We start from the raw sequence: 14,464 nt of genomic DNA, 5'->3' as shown, positions 1-14,464 counted from the left end.
CAGCAGATTACAAAGTGTGTTGGCTGAGTGGATGCATTACAGCCAAGAGGGACAAATGTGTTCTGCTGTTTGATTTGTACATTACAATGAGTTTTAGTTGATACAACTGTAGATGATACTGTTCTTAAAGAGAACTCTTAAAGAGTTCTTAAAACCCCATTCCCTAACATATTTCTTTTCCCCGTCATGAAAGCAAGCAGAAAATTCTAGAGGATCTTATTTTCAGAAATCAGCCCTGTCTCAAGAAAGCAAGGACTTGGCATCCAAAAACAACACAAAAATCCAGCTGCATTTAAAGAGGGGGTTTTACTGGCCAGAGCATTTACCATATAATTACTTTGGATTCAATAACCAGAAGAGCGATTGATGTTAAAATTTTACTCTGATCCAAGCAAGTTACAGGCGCTGAGGCTACTCTCCAAGGCAGCACAATCAGCAGTAAAATCACATCCAGTTGAATTCATTTGCTCTGTGCATACAGTGCTACCTAAGATGGATAGAAGAAACAGAATTTCTCTAGCTGTAGAAACTGAAATCTCAGTATGAATGACAAGGGCAAGATTTAGAGGAATGCTGGGCTATTCCCACTGTAAAAATAAAATTAAAAAAATAAAAATAAAAATACTGTTTTGCTGCAGAAAAAGCACCACTGGCTGGTGTATTTTGCTTTTAGCTTTCAGGGATGAAATCAAATGCCTCAACAAAGAAAATACAAAGAGAAATACCTACTTTATGCAATGAACTGCTGTCATACTTCAAAAATCTTAACTTGATCAGCAGAGACAATATTATTTAACTTCAATTCAGCTCTTAATAAAGTTTTTATTATATTCAGAGAGCTCTCCACAGTCTGAGAAATAAAAATTTTTTTTAAGTGATTCTCTTCTCTCCACACTTAAGATAGGCAGTCAGGGGAAGGACACCCAAGGACAAGTTTTCAGAGCACATTTTTCAGGACTGCTCCAAATCTAATCTACTTCTACCTCCCAACACAAGTGTTTCATATTGAATCATGTTTGTTAATAAAGTTCATAAGCAATTCTGAAAAACGAAGGATAATTTAATTCTTTATCCTTAATTAATGATACTACAGTGTGAACAGGTATATTAGCATATGCACCAATTGATTTAAGTGTTCCTAAATTTATTCAAATAAAAAAAAAATAAATAAATAAAAACAGCGCTGCTAAATTTCTTGTTTGTCAAATCTTGATATTAATACATGGAGAACAGCAAAGGATAAATTAAAAAAAAAAAAAAGTGTTATTTATATATATATGTACACATGTGTGTATTTATTTATTAAATTATTAACAGAATTGAAAGGCTCATTCATCATTTACTGGTTGAAATTTTGTTACGGAATCATGACATTTCTCTTAAAAAAACAAAACTGAATGAAACTACTTTGAAGACACATATCAAACTATTGTCTTGAGGGGAAATAAGTATTTACCTAGACAACAGCCTTTTGGCAGAATACAATGCAGGAAAGCTAACAAAACACATTATGTCTCATGGACTTCTTTTAAAATTACTCTAATTAAAATAACACTCTTCATTTTTAGCTATCCACAGAGTCAGAATAAATGATGGAAATTATGTTCCTTCCACCCCCCTATCCTCCCCCCCCCCCAAAAAAAAAAAATCCACATAAATACAAGGATATTTAATTCATAGATGCTTAAAAACACAAGCCTCTGTGCTTGCTCTCACCTATGTTTCTTCCCCAAGAAAAGGAAATGTACATGAAAAGGCAGGGAAAGTAGGTCTGCAAGAAGCCTACCTTTCACCTCTTAGGACTTTCTTTTGCAAACCCTTCAAGTTTTTGTGATAGTAGGCTATATGAAAAACAAATACTGCAGAAAAACACCTTTGATTGTTGCAATTCACTGACTATTTCCCATATCTCTCATTATCTGGGAGACCCCAACATTTCTCAGAGTGAAGAACTGTGAGCAAATATTTCTTTTTCTTCATTTCTCAAAGGGCAATGGTTCCCAGATATCTCACTTTATTCTGTGCAAAGATATCATAGGTATTCATTTCTTCAGAGACTCCGTGAGCGTAAACTAAATCAAAATATAGTTTTTCTGAGTATACAATACAGTTTAAGGAATATTTCTTTTATGAAGATCAGCACAGGGCTGAAACTGGCTCAGCAATAGAAAGGGAAAATCAATTTATTCTGGCTTTTGCCCATATGAGTGAGAGGGAGGGGGGCTGGTGAGGAACACATCAGGTAGACATAATGCCATACTAAAAAGCAAATTTGCAACAATTGCTATTGCACGACTGAGCAGATAACAAGGCATTTCGTAAGGAAAGCTAAAAGATCATTGAGGCATCCAAAACCTTGTATGCAAATGGAGAACACTGCACAGCCACATCAGTACAGCCACACGTGGTACTCCTGCTGCATTGTGCACTCCCCCTGATGTTGCTCCAAGCCTAAGCAGAGCAACACAGCAGCACCTACACTGACCCACAGACACCCCGTAAATTCTCAGCTTTCCAGGGCAGCAGCCAGGCATCCTCTCACCTGAGCATCAGCTTTTTCTTGCACAAGTACACGGTCAATAAATATGCCTGTCTTCTAAATGATCACAGTTCATATACCTGCCCCTTTAGCAGGCTGAGCAATAATAAAAAATGTTGACAGATTTGTTTTGATTTTATAGACAACTATAACTGCTGATGCTCTATGGTGTTGTTTACATAGAATAAGAAGCCTATCTCAGTGTAAAATAGAATCTCTAGCAGAAGTTACTTCCCTTACCAAAAATCTTGGCACTTAAAAATGCTCTTTTAGAATACCTCATGTCAAAGACCCCTTTGGCAGCATTAGAAATAGACCCACCATTCACAGAAACATATGAAAAACAACTCAGGGAATGGAAAATGTGTTCTTATTAGCTAATCTACATTAATTTTATGCCAATAAATAGATCAAAATGCAATTTTCCAAGGTATGTTTTCCTTCACAGTATATACTATTGCATATATTGAAGCTTAATTTACAGGCTTTAGTATCTTTGTTTCAGCAATTAAGTTATAGGAGGCATGCATGAGCGAATAGAAAATTGAATCCTTCTATTTTATACTGCCTGCTATATTTCCTTTTAGGTAAAGGGTCAGACTTTTGCTGTTTTGCCCAGCTAATAAAATTTGTTTCTCCCTTAGGCAATGCATCCCCATTCATTCTTCCCTTGGTTTTACTTCTATTTGAAGTATTTGGCAAAATGTAGGATTAAGTCCTCCCATTAAAACCTAACTTTATTTTTCTCGTTCAACTTTACGTATCACATTGCAGCAAGTGAAATTTGGCAGCCCTAGTATAACATTCATTTAATTAGGAGAAAAAGGGCTTTATCTATTACACACGTGTGATTCACCCAGAAATTGCCCTGGCACTGCAGTATCACTTCTGGAAGGGAAGTTTTCAAATCAAAGCTAGAAAGGCAGCATCCCCTAGTCTGTGCACCATTATCTGCTCCACATACGTGCTTGTCTGACAAGGGCTGCTCGGAGGATCCTGTCCTCCTTTTACCCTTTGAAGAGAACTCTCCCATTAATCTATTTTTACTGATCGTCATGAGAAGTGAGCAGTCTTTTCTGAAGCATTTAGCCAAGCAGCAGTACTAGCCCAAATGAACGGGATATGGATTGTTCATACAAAATAGTCTTGTAATTATTGTCTCTGATAGTCAGCAGTGAATACAAGAGCTATTCTCATTTTGAACTAATTAACCATGAAAAGATGTCAGGCTCTTATTATCAATCTCAATCACTCAGCAGTAGCAATACTTGCAGATCAGGTCAGGATTTGCTTCTATTGTCTCCAAAGACAAAAGTGCGTTGTGGCATGGACCAGAGGAGGCATCTCTGTGGAACAGATTCCCAAATTCATCTTGCTTGGGTGCCATCACTGGCAGAACAGTAACAGCAGCAGCCACCCCCGGCTCTATGACAAGTTTCATATGCTGGCAAAGAACTGCAGCTTTCTGCGATATTTATGTAGATTTTCAAATAACCTCCAGCTCTTGAGAAGTTTGGAAGCTTGCTGTCTGAAGGAAAACTAGGATGCTGCTCCTTTGAAAGCAGCCAATCTGAATTCATAGCATCCCAGACTCAGGACCTGGAAAAACAAATCCACGGTGCAGAAGTCTGGGAAAAGAAAACTGGGTCTCACAAACCATGGGCACCAAATAAACTAGTCATGGTTGGAATATCTTAGTTAACAGGTATGTATATAAAGCTGGAAAGAATCTTTTAACAGATACATAACTTCACTATCAACTGATTTTAAGATATTATCACACCTGTCTCTCCATATCCAAAAATAAACCAATATCTTGTATCTCCTCATAACATAAAATAAAGCACATGAGGTTTCCTTACTCTTCTTTGGGGCTTCCAAAGCCAAATGCTCTCTGAAAACTTTCAGAGAGTGAGAACTATGTTATGGAAAAGGTCGGGTAGGTTGAACTTGGTTTTCAGAGGTGTACTTTATGTTAGATGCATTTCACAGCTTGGGTCCCTTGGTACAAACAGCATAAAAGGAGCAAGTTATTTTATTAGGACTGCTAGGTGGTAAAGTGACCTACAAATCACTGCATTTCAAGTGCTAATTTGCTATGCAACCCCTATCATCTCTTGCATGATATTGGAATCTTGTACTCAGGGTAGAACAGAAACTGGAACCCACTCAAAGCAAACGCTATAGATATTGTTTGACAGCTTTTATAGCAGAAACTTTATATGGAGACAAGATGCTTGATGGTGATGCAAGTATTATGCCGTACATGCAGTACCCACGACCTTCATATCTTGCAAATACTTATGCATATACACAAGTGGAAGTAATTTCATTAAAAGCAGAGGCACTGTCCTGATGAAAAATGTTAAATCTATCCCTAAACACTTGCAAAATTTGCAAGACATAAATCCTGTCATGGTAAACGATCTGGAGTCTACCTCAGACTTATCAGGGTTTCTGGGGGGTTTGTTTGTTTTTATTTCATTAATTGTTCTCAATCATCCCTGAGGTTCTGGAACAATAATCATGGCACTCAGAGACTTCTGAAGAAAGCACCATTCTTTAGATCCAACAGAGTTACAGGCATATAAACATCCTCCCAGAACAATCATGGTGCAACGCACAGCAAAGATTAACTGTCCCTCTGAGCTGGTAACCATACTGTAATAGTACGGCATTGTTTCATCAGTGTATTTACTTTTTTCTTTTTTCTTTTTGGTAGGAGAGCAGCAAATGTTTTCTAAAATTTGGAACCTTGACTATAAGACTCCGTGATCTTGTGAACCCTCAGTCACAAATCTCTTTGGCACAAGTTCCCTGGGTTTTCATCATCTTCCCAAACATGTCCTGAAGGCTGACAATGGCAGGTAAGCAAAAAGAGCCAGTTTGCACTACTGTGAGAAATATTCAGTTACAGCTAGCAAAATAACGGATGTGAATAAAAGTGTAGTTACAGAGGGAAAAGAGGCAGAAATAGTCTGTGGCACCACAAACACCTCAACATCCTCGTTCTGATTCCTCACTGATAGACAAGTTCAGCCAGTAGAGAGAGAAGAACATGTAATGAGCCTCAACCACATGGAAAACACCTGCACCTACTTTGAAAACAGAATACAGAAAATAACCACACCACTGTAAACATATTTAAAATTTAACATATTAAAATACAAAAGGAATTGGACTAAAGGTTAATCATCAAAATTTCCAAGTTAGTTGCATTTAGGATGTGATACCTCGAGATACCTACATTTCACAAGTCCTTAAAAATAAAAATGATTTATTTTTTTTTTTGTCTGATTAAGAGATATAATACTCTGAACTTGTGAGCACAAACTGAGGAGTCCCCTAAGAGTCCCTGGAAAAATTCCTGAAACTGTGAAGTTTCACAAGCTGTGAAACTTTGGAACAGGCCTCCAGAATATGATGACCTTCACTTTCTTCAGAAAAAGCAGCTGTGCTCTCTAGGAAAGAGCCCTCAGGCTCCAACTTCTACTATTAATCTGGAGAAAGTTTTTGTGAGCCCTAGAAAACCTTAGAGCTGTTTAATGAACATGCTGGCTAGCCCTACCCTAGCTAACAACACCACTAATGTGCATTATTGATAACCATCTCTTTCAGCTGCTGAAGATGCTGGAGTGCCCCAAGAAATGAATCCCAGCTCAGCAGCAGGGGCTTAGTACATGGGAAGCTCTGACAGAAGCAGACCCTGCACTGTCCTGAGGCCGAAGGCTGCAGGCTGCCACATCAAGCTGAGTCAGCTCTCAGAGAACAGCCTCAACACACACAGTGACAAGTCAGGTAATTTGGGAAGTTCAGTGGTCAGGTAGTCTGAGAGCTGTAATATCGATCACCAGGAATGAACAAGGAAAGAAAAAAGCCCTATCAAGTACCCTCAGCTGAAACATCCCATGCCTGCATTGGCACAGATCACCACCCAGCAAGTGATGCTCATCTGTGTTAGCAAAGAGGGTTTCTGCAAGGCTCAGGCTTTGGGGAGCCTGTGTGGCAGCATCCTCCTGCAGGCAGGCCCATTTAGTCACTTTGTACTAGAATGTTTCTCAGGAAATGAAGTCACCATACATAAGGAAGCCAAACATTAATGTTTATAAAGCTCAGGCAGATGGCTGTTATTAGGCACATATCACTACATTATTACTCACAATTTGATACTGAAGATGCAGGTGGCTTGATTTGAATCCCCCAAAACATGTTATTTTGCTAATGACCAACTTCTGCTAGCACATACCTAGTATACACGGAACAGGTTAACCCCAGTGCCAGCAGCGCCAGGACAGAAAAGCAGAGGACAGTCTGCTAAAGCACAGGAGAAAGCTGCCATGGGTCATTACACACAAATTGTTTTTACTTAACTCTCAGGTTCATCAAGGTTTAATAAGATGAACCAAAAAAAAAAAAAAAATGCTGTAGCTCTCCACACTAACTATGAAATACATTTTAAGAGGCAGCTGCTCTCATTTGGGCAGCAGCAACAACCAGTGTCTAAAATACTCAGCACCCTGAACAGTGATGCTGTTGCACCTGAGCAGCCCCACCAGCAGCAAGCATCCAGGGATCATCCTGATCCCCTGCCACCACTGCGAGGCATGGAGCCAGCCCACAGTGCCACCACTGCAACCAGCCCCAGCTAAGAGTCCGCTGTAGAAATTTACTTTTAACAAATAACATTGGGGAAACTACACTAGAGACAGAAATAAACATTGGTTGTGATCACCGGTGCACAGCATGTTCAACTCCAATAGATCTTTAAAAATAAGTGTCCAGTGAACGTTACGTCGGTGCCTACTGAAATTTGGAGCAAGACAGATGAATTTTTGTTTGTTTTTTGTTTTCTAAACTAAAAACTTGGTTTTGAAGTTGTTCCTCTGACACAAGAAAAAAAAAAAAAAAGTTAAGCATCAAGTCAGCAATGTAATGAGACAAGACATCTTATTGTTGCTGCAGTATCAAAGGAAACACTGAACTGCAAGATAATCTTATTCCAGAAGAACCAAGTTCTTATCTTGGAAATAGCTTTTCTATGAGCTATATCCCACTACAGCAACTTTATGGCAAGATTATATCAGAAAGGCTAAAAAAAAAATCTTTGGTTTTAGACTTTAGGATTCTATGGTTTTAGACTTTAGGATTCTATGGTTCTAAATGGTACATTATAATGTCTATGCAAATGAAACCAAAAGGATTTGGGCATTTTCTAAAACTTGATGTTATAACTTGAGTTGCATTACAATGCAAGTTTTCCCTAACAAATCTTCATATTTGGCAACTGTACTTGCATATTTAGACCATTCTTATTGTGCAGTTTTTCATATAGGGCAATTGTCCAACATTTTAATCAAATAATGTAGCTGTTGCCATAGTTCACCCATTTACGGAGATCCAAAGACCTTCCTGTACAGCAGTCACAGAGATTTCCCTGTCCTTGCCTCCAGGGCGGGAGAGGGGTTATGTACTGCATGACTCACATGAGGTCATTTAAATTGAAACCAGTTCTCCTGAAAATACCAGGCAGATACTGCATGATTACAGCATTTCAGCCTATCCTAGATTGCATCTGAAAAAAGGGGTCCATTCAAAAGAGTCCATAGAAAGGGAAAAAAAAAGAAGTTTACAAGATGCACATGCTGGCAGCTTACTGCCAAGAAGGAAAGATTACTTCAGTCCTATCCTTCAACCATGTGATGAGAAGTTAGTTACAAAAATTCACACGAAGAGTTGAAAATACAGCTACTGAATTCCTTACATAATTTCAGTCTCACAAACTTGGGAGGGAAATGTCATATTCTATTATCCTGAAGTACATGAAAAAATTAAATCAATGCCATATTTGCAAACAGGAAAATGCAGGAAAAAAAATCCTGCAATTAAATTATTTTAATTCTGTAAAATACATTTTCCTATAGTAGCAATAAGCTTTTACTCACACAGAAAAATTAAATACTACTATGCTTTAAATAGACCAGATGGTTTTATTTATAACCAAAAGTGTCCAACTGGTAAAGTGCTTTCCTCATTGTGCAATGAAGAATCATCAGAAATCTATATAATTCTATCTCAGAAAACATAGACTACAGAGACTATAAACAAAACCAAAAGCTAGATGACTAACTGCCCAACAAGATAGTCTTAACATGTCTTTAAGGAAGGAGTTTCAAATGTATCCACGTTATTTTATAAGATGACAAAAACTGTCTTCAGGTCCTATTGCTGTATGGGAAAGACAAACAATGCTTCATCCTACCAAATAGGTAGTATCTAAGGGAAGATATTAAAGTTTAGAAACAGGCAACTTACTACTTAGCTCTTTAGTGTTAAATATCTACCAACTGGAATGGATCATTTCAGCACCAGAAATCATATATATTGGAACCAGAACACTGAAAAGGGGAAAAATGGGTGACAGAAAACATGCAACATTAAAAATTATGAAGAAAGAAGAATTGTTAGCAGAGCTATAGGTCAGCTAAACTGGTGAAAATTACCTTCAATTTCAGGAGAATAAAGTTTGGGATAACAGCTTAAACAAGATGTTTATTTAAGAGGAAATGATGAGCAGCATTTTGCAGCATCTAGGCTAAAGGTGCTAGCAGACCACAATTAAGAAGATTGTAGAGTCTGTTCTTCTAGATATGAGTTATAAATATGACAGGTTCCCAGAAAGAGTGATATTCACTCATTTCTACTATTTTGATACCTAATTACAGCATGATCCGGTAAGATCATATTATATATTTTAAATATTTTATCCAAAAGGAACAGTAATACTTTTTTAACGCTTAGAAGAAATAATTTTCTGATGAATTTGCATTATTTTTACAGACCTTCAAATAACTGAAAAGTTTCTCATGTTCAGTCAAGGTGAGCTATGACATCTCAGTGCTGATTGTTATTATTAATGAGCTTTCAGCCTAGAGGGGGAAAAAAAGGACAATTCCATTTATTTGAAAGACAGAGTAGAGGTCTTTCAACACTTTAGTGCTTCTGGGCTCTATTGAAATATGAATTATATGTTAAGCAGACAAGAGCCTATATGAGGTTTTTTATTATTATTAGAAACGTATACATATCTGAAACTCCAAAAGGTCAGGAGAAAGTCTCCAGATTTCTTATTGTACCTGGACTGAGCTCCAGCTGGAATGATTTATGGGGCGATAATGTTTTTTATCCAAGAATATAGTTAGCCCCATGCTAAAGACAAGAGAATGGCTGATGGTGACTCTCACTTGCCCTCCCCCCAAGAATGTGTCACAGGAACAAAGTCCCCTTTGAATGCATGGAAACATAGATATTTGCTGTTTACCACAGCAGAAGTTTGAATGTCATAAATACTTTAAAAGAACATAAGAGAGTCCAAAACCTCATCTTTCCTGATGATGCTCCTCCTATCTCACAGGACCTAAGAGCAATGTTTTCTGTGATACCTGGATAAGAGATGGAGTTTCTCATCAATGCTCTTTTCCCTAAATTATTTAATAGGTAAGGGATAAAGTTAAAATTCATGTTTAAATGCAGATAAACCACCAGAAGTGATTATGTAGTACACATGTATACAGGGTCATTAATATTTTCTGTTTTTTCTTCAAGGAAAGCATGCATTTGGTGCATGTAAGGACCGCTCAAGGGTGTGCGTTTAAAGTTTGTCCTGTATTTTTTGAAAGGCCAGTACCACTGTTTAACTCTTGCCCTTCCCAATCGATCTTTTGTGAAAAATATCAATGAGAAGAGAACAAACAGCTGATACAAAGCAGCTAGGAGACGATGTTACTTCTTGGTGTCACATTGAACACAAAGCTAATGAAGACTGACTCTTTGTAAGTGGAAAAAAAAAAAAAAAAAAAGATCGATTTCTTGTGTAAAGTTTTAATGCAGTGAATGTAATCCATAGAAAAATTGAGTCAATATAAACTTGATGATGTTTGGAAATTTCTATTTATGTAATGACATTAAGTACTGCGGAATTTAAATCATATTCATTTTGACTGCGGTGACAGTTTGAGATATAAGAAAAAAGTGTTTCAAGGTTATGTGAAATGTCTTTAAAATGTAATATCTTTAACACTTCAATACACATTCTCTAAACATAAGCATTGCCACAAGTACATCTATATTTCTGCATAAGTTTCTATCAGCAAATCCAGGTTTCAGATCATTTATCTAATAAGTGTGCAGAAATTTCAACCCTGAGAACCGAAGATCTCCAACTTACTCTTAAACTTTTGCAAGAGTATATTAGTCAAATTAAAGTGGTTGAAACTAAAAGCAAGTACCCAAATTTATTCTTTATTGAAAACAGTTGTGACAGGAGATTCATTCTCCTTAGCCAGACAATAAAAGAAAATGTAAGTAATATTCCTACACAAACACTCGATGTTTTGGTTTTTTTCTTTCATACAAAATTTACCAGTAGAAATGGTGAACAAAAGGCAGAGCCAGGAGCTTCAACAATTCTATCTTGAAGAAGATAAAGGAAGGGGCTATATAAAACTAACAGTTGAATAATTTCAGCATCCTGCAGCAAGTCGTGGGATTTTCCTCTGCACAATGGTTTTGTGTTAAAGTTTTCTAAGCTTATTTTATGCTACATAGAATAACAATACACATTTCTACATGGTAACTTTATTCAGGACATGAGTGTAGCCAGTTTATCATCTATGATAGGATTTTTAAACCAGTACAGAGAATTCAGTATTTGAGTTGAATCACCAGTCATCACCAGCTAACGATAGTGGTAAGCTCAGTGGGGTAAAGCAATCCTCTGGAGGCATGTACATCTCAGATGAGACCATGAGGAACAGTTCTTGTGGTCACTATAGAAGAAACCTGGTTTACTTCAGACATTTGGCTGCATTAAGATGCACTAAAAATGCCTGCAGTTAAATATCACCTAGCATCCAGAGATTGGATGGATCCAGAAATTTAAGCCAGGAATCCCTAACACTGTGAGAGGCTGAGCAAGTTGAAGATGCCCATGGACTGCTTTAAAGCATTTCCAAGTCTTGGAAGCTCCCCTAAATGTAAAACTATGCAATTATTGCTGTAGTCACAGCCCATACAGCTTTCCTTTCAGTTCTCCGCAAATGGAAAACAGTTCATATATCATTCATTAACTATAAGAACAAACACTGAAGAAGAAAAATGGACCAGACCAGAGGATTTAACAGAGGGCTGACTTATGGGCCACACATAAGAACAGCTAGTGAGGAAAAGTTCTGCTCTACTAGGCAGCCTTTCTTTTAACCAAAGCATGGTGAGAAACTCTTAGGCCCTCTCAGCTCTTACTAGAGGTTTGTATGTTTTAAAGGACTGTTACGAGTTAGCCACACTTTCTGCAGAAGAATTTTGTTTCTTTTCTTTTTTTCCTTTTTGAGACAGAAAGTATTTGGTGTATTCAGCTGTCCCTGAAAATACAGGTATTCACTGTTCCAGGAGAGCTCTGGTGAGTTTTCCAGGCTGAGATCTGTCTTCATAACACACTTACCTTGAGCATTCATTATCGTTAAAGATATTTACAGGATTCTAGAACTCTGACTTATTTCAGAATTCATATTGTTTGGTTTCAAGGACTTCCTATAGATATTTCTGGCATGCTTCTGATAAAGGCTATTCTGAATAAAAACAGTTACAAATATTCTACCCAGATCCTGAAATTGAGATTTGGTCTTTTTCTTCCCCTCCATATTTTTAAAAACTCATAATCAGCTTGCTAAGCTTCAAACTGTCCAGGAAAACTCAGGGCAACTAAAAACCTGCAAGATTAGAAAGATATATTTGACATCCTCCCTTTGCCTCCTGCAACTCCTAAACCAGTCATTGCTGTCTTTCAGAGCTTTGCAACAACAGAAACACAAGATCAGCAGCCATAATCTCCTGAAGGAAAAAAAAAAAAAAAAAAAAAAAAAAAAGAAGAAAACACAACACCCTGTTCAGCCCCAGATGCAATTACTCATTCCTGAGAAAGGAGTGAGACGCCAATCCTACAACACAGCATGAGAGCACACAGTACAAGCTGTATCCTAATGCACATGCACAAGGGGGAGGCATTTACTAAATTTTAAGTGCTTGAATTAGGAACCTTAATAATACTCCTTTAACAGGGCTTTGGGTGCAACACACTAGGGGTTTGGTGTGCCTCACGAACAGTGCCACCTCATCTCTAGTTGCTGTTTACCCCCAGAGCTCTGATGTTGAGGGTAGCTAAGTGGATTAAAACTGCAAAAATTTGCTGTTTCATGCAAGTGAGCCCTTGTTTATGGGAGCATTCATGTACCACCACAGCTAAGCAAGCCTTCTTCATCCAGCCTCTGGTGTTGCTATGCATGGTGTTTCATAGGGCACAGATAACAAAGGCACCACAATCAGCTCTTGGCCTCAGCTTCTGCAAAAAAAATGAGGGGTATCAGACCCTTCTGAGCAAACTCAGAATACTTTAAATCACATACTAGAAGAGAATTCATCATATCCCTTGATATTTAAGGGTTACTAACCAACTGATACTCTCACAATTTCCTCTGATACCTTTTGGAAAATTTGAAGTACATAGAAAAAAATAAAGCCAAGCACGTGTGATAAAGAGTTTACCTTTTACTACCTAATAATAGAAGCTGGGGTCACTAGTGAGACCAAACCTCTGCTCTAATATTCATGGAAAGCAAGAAGCCATTGCTTATTAGCTATGTGAATGAGAATTAAACAGAGGAAGAATTATAATTGTGTCATTGCAGGCAGGACATGAGAGAACAGAGGAAAGAATGCATCCAAAATCACATCCAAGTCTGCAGCTGAGCTGCAAAAACACAGCATGGTACCCAAAGAAAGAAGCAATGTACATACACATAATGTTCACCTTTTCTCTAAAGCACCAACACAACAGCATCCTTTCTTTGTCACAGCACACACTCCCTGAAGGGATAGTGGACAAAGCACATGCATCCAACAACAGATGTGCTCTGGGTTTTCTCGCTCACAACCAGTACTGCAATAAACCAATAGTGACGCTATTACAAACTTTTCTGTTGTAGATCTTGAGTTAAAGTTTGGAGAAGATTCAGTGTTCCCTGTAGGCTGAACTAAAAAAAAATAAAAAAAAACCAGTAGCCCTAAAATTTATTACATCAGGATATTTGAAGATGACTTGGATTCCAGAGAGGTAAAGAAAAACTGGAGTGATTCAGAATTGGATTTTTTTTTTTTTTATGTATATAAAGAACAAACTTCAGAAGATGAATTCATTTTGGAAGTTTTCCATTTTTGTTGTACTACTGCAATGATATAAAGCTTGACACTGAAGACACTAGTCTCTGACAGTGTCTTGTGTTGTTAATATTCTATTTTTGAGCATAAGATGGGTGAAGGGACATAAAAATTGCTGCAGTACAAGGATGATGTAGATCAGGTCATTAAAGATCGTCAGGTATCCATTTCCATCTACGTAAGTGAAGCATTATTACAAACACTTCAAAGAACACATAAGATAATTTTCAATAATATTTGAGCCAAAAAGTGTTGGGCCTCACCCCATGGTCCTTCTCCCAAGGGTCTTGCAACAGAGGAAGAAAACATCGCACCACATTAATACGTATGTGAGTAATATCTTCCTCCAGGTGCAGTAATACCTAAACCAGTGTCAATAAATCCAAGGGAGATGCATGATCTAGGGACCATTTTTTTTCACTATGCCACATAGCTATAAAAAAAAATCTTAGCCAGAGAAGAGGTTGTAAGAGATGGACCACACAGGAATGCAGTATTAAAGGCAGATAAAACAGAGTCCAAAAGGTGGGCACAAAATTATTGCAGAAGGTACCAGCAAGAAAGTAGGGTAGCATTAAACCATCACCTGGTCTTTTAACCTGGCTAGCTTCTCCATTAAAAAATACTCACAATTTTTTAAATAGTGAAAAACTTTTT

At 37.5% G+C, this 14,464-nt stretch overlaps 1 protein-coding gene across 17 annotated transcripts in view; it reads right to left on the bottom strand.

Moving 5' to 3' along the window:
• Positions 1 to 14,464, bottom strand: part of HTR2C (5-hydroxytryptamine receptor 2C) — a 333,447-nt gene that overhangs the window by 253,231 nt on the left and 65,752 nt on the right. The window lies entirely within an intron of this gene.

The sequence above is a fragment of the Anas platyrhynchos genome, chromosome 10, assembly GCF_047663525.1.
Source record: "Anas platyrhynchos isolate ZD024472 breed Pekin duck chromosome 10, IASCAAS_PekinDuck_T2T, whole genome shotgun sequence".
Lineage (NCBI taxonomy): Eukaryota > Metazoa > Chordata > Aves > Anseriformes > Anatidae > Anas > Anas platyrhynchos.
Note: the sequence above shows the minus strand (reverse complement) of the source record. Positions and strands in the feature narration are given on the sequence as shown.